The following is a 5,000-nucleotide window of genomic DNA, read 5'->3' on the forward strand; positions in this document are numbered from 1 at the left end:
TGAAGGGGGGGGGGGGGGGGGGTAGAAGTTGGGATGGGGGAGCGGGGCATGTGGGATTCAATTAGGGTGGGTTTGGGCCTCGGCCCCCTCTGAACTTGCACGCTCGTCAGAAAGCATCAGCCAGTCTGTGTGAAGTGCGCTCTCACAGTTCAGACACGGCGCTCCGCTGGCCTGAACACACACACAATCACACACACAAAATAATCACAAACACACACAATCACACACACACACACACAATCACACAAACAGAAGCATACACATAATACATACAAGCATACACAGACACCCAGACACACCCATACAGCCATGCAGCACACACATAGAAGCATTCACAGACACGCATTCACACATGTGCTTACACACACACACACACACACACACACACACACACACACACACACACACACACACACACATACACATACACACACAAACAGGATATTTGTGCACCAATGGCCTCAGACCTGAGATGAAGACCTGAGAGACAGCAGCATTCCCGCCTGTCGCATCCATTCTTCAGGTGCAGTCGCTTCAGGCATCCCTGCCGGAGAATCACAGACAGGAGAAAACCCCACATGCCCAATACACACACACACACACACACACACACACACACACACACACACACACACACACACACACACACACACACACACACACACACACACACACAAACACACCACACACACCACAGAAACACACACACACACACACACACACACACACAAACACACACACACATACCTACACCTACACTACTCATGCACCATACACAGACACACACAGATACAGACACACATACAGTACATACACACATACCCCATTTCATCAAACTCATCAGGGTTCATTGACAGGCTTCTCTGCAAGCTCAGTAATGGAAGACATTGCCTAGTTATGTTACTGTAAGATTTCCCCCAAGCATGGCCAAAGATGTCCAAGAGATGAAACTTAAATAAAATAGCAGAGGACTAGTTGTCATCTAGACCAACTTATTATTTAAGTTTACTTAAGTAACTTAAGTGTGAAGTGTGTAGTGTGCAGTGCTTGTGGTTTGTGTCCTCTGTGCCCTTCACAGACTAACAGCACAGGCAGGTGCAGCAGCATTGCTTTTTCACAACATCAATAGTTTAACCCCTACTTTAATTGTTGCCCACAAACTCTGAAAATAAAGCCTGCAGTGCTTGCATTATTGTCTGCTGACACCTCATCCACTAAATTCCACAGTTGTTAGCCGTGGTGAAATCGGCTCTAATTAGACAAATTGAGTTGCCAGCAATCTGATGTCTGGGCCTCAGTCCAAACACAGGCTGCAGGGGCAGGGGCAGTGAGGAGGCATGTGGAAAATTGCAGAATGAGCATTGAGGGGTGGAAAAGGGGTGGTTTACGGGGGGCGCTACGGAGACCAGGGGGCTTGGCAGGTATGCAGTGCTCACTTGAAGCGTGTTAAATAAACTCAAAATGACAGCCATATTTAAGATGAGCCGAGGCTGAGAGAGAGACAGAGAGACAGAGAGAATATGACTGCCTATGGAGATAAGTTAAGTGTGTAACCATGACTTATCAGCGTAATGTAAGTCATGATGGCCAAGGATAATGAGATCCACTGTAGTGTGGGAGAGTGATTACTGCTCTCCATCTGCCATCATGAATGACAAGAAACCGTTTGAATCTGGGATGAAGACTCTGACATTAAAACCTCACGAACATCTCTGTGTAGCGTTGTCTTTAGCTGGATGAAGAGAGGATCATTTCTTTTTGCTGGTTTACTAGTTCACCTAAATTTTAAGGCTGTTCAGTATTGACATGGTGAAAACCTCGCCTAGCTGTTAAATATTTTGTGGTTATCTTTTCATGCTTTTTTGTTTGTGTATTACATTTAAGACTTGAGTGTAATCACCTGTATCACTGGACATCAACAAAACAAAAGATGCTTTAATGTTCGAAACAACAAAGCTCCTTTCAATGAAGTGACCCTGGGCCTTTTTTTTAAACCAGACCCTCCACACTTCCATTCCGTCACGGCGTGAACTCTGCTTTGTAGTCACACTCATGGCTGTAAAGGTCACTCTCAATAAAGGGGAAGGTGTTATACAGCGGTAAACTTTGGAATGCCCTCGACGGAAAAATAAATTTGACATCAGAGTCGTTTAACGAACATAATCAAAATAAAGAATAAAATCAAAATGGGGGACCTGGGGAAATGAACAAAAAGGGATTTCATTTACATTAACTTTCCCACATGCTGTAATATGCTGACCCACACATGTTGTATTCTGTGGGTTTACATCTTTTCCATATTCAGTGTTTTACTGCATATGCAATGTTGAACATGACTCATTAATTAACAAATATGGCCATGCGACCAGAAAAACTACTGGCAGGTGGAATTAAGGTGCTGCATGGACACAAAAAAACTATTGCACATAATTGCGAAGCCTGCATCGATGCAGACTCAATCAGGCATACTGATGGAGGGTCTTACAACCCACTTCCTCTCCCGCTAATTGGTTTAGGATGGCACTTTATGTGCCGGGCCCTCCCAAGAACACGCAGGAGTGGAAGAGGGTGGGGGGGTGTGAGGGCTAAACGAAGGGGGGGGGGGGGGGGGCTTGAGGGAAGGGAGAGGGTGTTGGGTAAAAGGGAAGGGAGAGGGTGGTGGGGCTAGTTTGGAAAAAGCCACCTCTCTCTCTTCCACCACGAGTATGGCTAAGAGACTCTCTCTATCGTGTACTTACAGGAATGTGTGTGTGTGTGTGTGTGTGTGTGTGTGTGTGTGTGTGTGTGTGTGTGTGTGTGTGTGTGTGTGTGTGTGTGTGTGTGTGTGTGTGTGTGTGTGTGTGTGTGTGTGTGTGTGTGTGTGTGTGTGTGTGTGTGTGTGTGTGTGTGCATGCGTGTGTGGGTTTATGAGTATGTGTCTCTGTGTATTTGTCATACTAATGCATTCATTCCTCTTCACTTAAGTGCTGTGTGGGGAGTTTGTGTGTGTGTGTGCATGTTAATGTGCGTCTGTGTGTGTACTAGTGTGTGTGTGTCTGTGTCTCATCGCGCGTGCGTGCGTGCGTGCGTGCGTGCGTGCGTGCGTGCGTGCGTGCGTGCGTGCGTGCGTGCGTGCGTGCATGTCTGTGTGTGAATGCAATTCATTTCCCCCATTTTATGGCATGATTTGTGTGCATGTCCGTGAGCTCTTGTAAGGTGGTCACCAAATGCATCCCTCCCTCTTTAGTGTGTTTCATGATGTTCCTCTGCATGCCATCGGCTCCTAGCCAATCAGGGTGAAGCCGAATAGGGTCTCTCTCGTGAATATTTTAGACCTGGGAGCGTGCGTCCCCGCTGCAGAAGCTCACATGGGCGTCTCCCTGTCTGCCTCTCTCACTCTCACTCACCACCGCCTCGTAGACCGACCGCCTAAGAATAAATGCACATCTGCCAATTTCATCCTCAAGGGACACGCGACATTTGTGCTCCTTTCACATTCTTATGCATATAGGTGATAAATGAAAACCGAACCATCTTTGTGTGCACAGGCATATGGTAATTTAGGTGAGCTTTAATCGGAATCTGCTCAATCCAACAGCCATGAAAAGAACTTGAGTATTAAAGCTCCCCCTTGTCATTTTCTGCTCAACACATCGGTGACTTGCTGCCACTCGGGGCCTGCAGCCTCGGTCCGTGTCTGCATCACTTTAATATTCTCAGAGTGTGCAGAGGTGTCACACACGACTAATTGCACACAGGGAGTTGGAGTCCCCTTCACCATTAAACCTTAAAGGCTCTGCCACAGATGATGACACCCCGTGCAGGACATGGCAAAGGCAAATAGACAGAGTGGAGCAATTAGGTGTAATGAGAAAGCGGTAGGCAAACATTGCAGGGGCCCCGATCTTTACAACACACCCGTGCATCAAAATGCACGGCAAACACGCATAGCGGACGTGGGTTCTGTACTTGTTTTTTTCCCCTTCCGATTGACGGAAAAGCTAGCAACCTGCAGGTAAAAAAAAAAGCGTAGTTGAAAAAACTCAAATGTCTGGATACAGGGAGTCTGTGCCAACACATGTGCAGCCATTAGTGCACACAGCAGACTGGGGACGGAGCAAGAGAGCTGCCAGGGGGGAAAGGCACAGACTGCATTTCTCTCAGTGTTCCACTGGACAGCAGAAGCCTGCCATCATCCACTCACAGCTGGAGTCAGTGATTTATACACACACACACACACACACACACACACACACACACACACACACACACACACACACACACACACACACAGAAATAACCATTACATTTTCATGTATTTAATTTAAGGGGATTTTTGGATAAGCTTTTCTTATATTAACATTAGTTGTAATTGAAAAACTATGTAAAAATGTCCTACAAAACTGGCCTACATATTTATGAATTCATTATTTGGAGAAAAAAAAACGAATCAAATCCTCATTTTAGGTAAAGCCACGATGTCTAAATGAGTTTTCTTTTCTATTAAAGGGCCTTTATTGACAATTAGGAGTGTTTTGTTGAATTCTGATTTACCTACAACACTAAATATTATCATCAGTCAGCTCCTCTTTTTCGATTAACCTTTGCCCCGGCATCCACCGTATTTATAGTAGGGATTGATTGAAAAGAAGCCACTTGCTTTCATCCACCAATGTTATTCTTATAATGTGAAATGAATTAGAATTAGATGAATAATGTCCGTGTACAGTAAATCACAAAATTGAGTATGCTGTGAAACTGGGGATATCTTTTTTGTGGGGGGATCGGGGTTCGGGGGCGGTGGGCTGGCTGCTGATGTCAGAGGCTGGCTTTACGGGTCAGAGCCCGGCGCCCCTGCCAGGACACATAAGCCACGGGAGGACCCCCGGCAGCTGTGTTACTGTGTCCTTGGATCAAGCCCAGTCATGGTAAAACAAATTGTGTATCTGAAAGGCTTTTATGTCCAGTGATAGTATCTGAGAAATAGAAATCAATGTAATCCACAGTCAAAGCTATATAAT

The sequence above is a fragment of the Sprattus sprattus genome (assembly GCF_963457725.1).
Source record: "Sprattus sprattus genome assembly, chromosome: 1".
In the NCBI taxonomy this organism is placed as follows: Eukaryota; Metazoa; Chordata; class Actinopteri; order Clupeiformes; family Clupeidae; genus Sprattus; species Sprattus sprattus.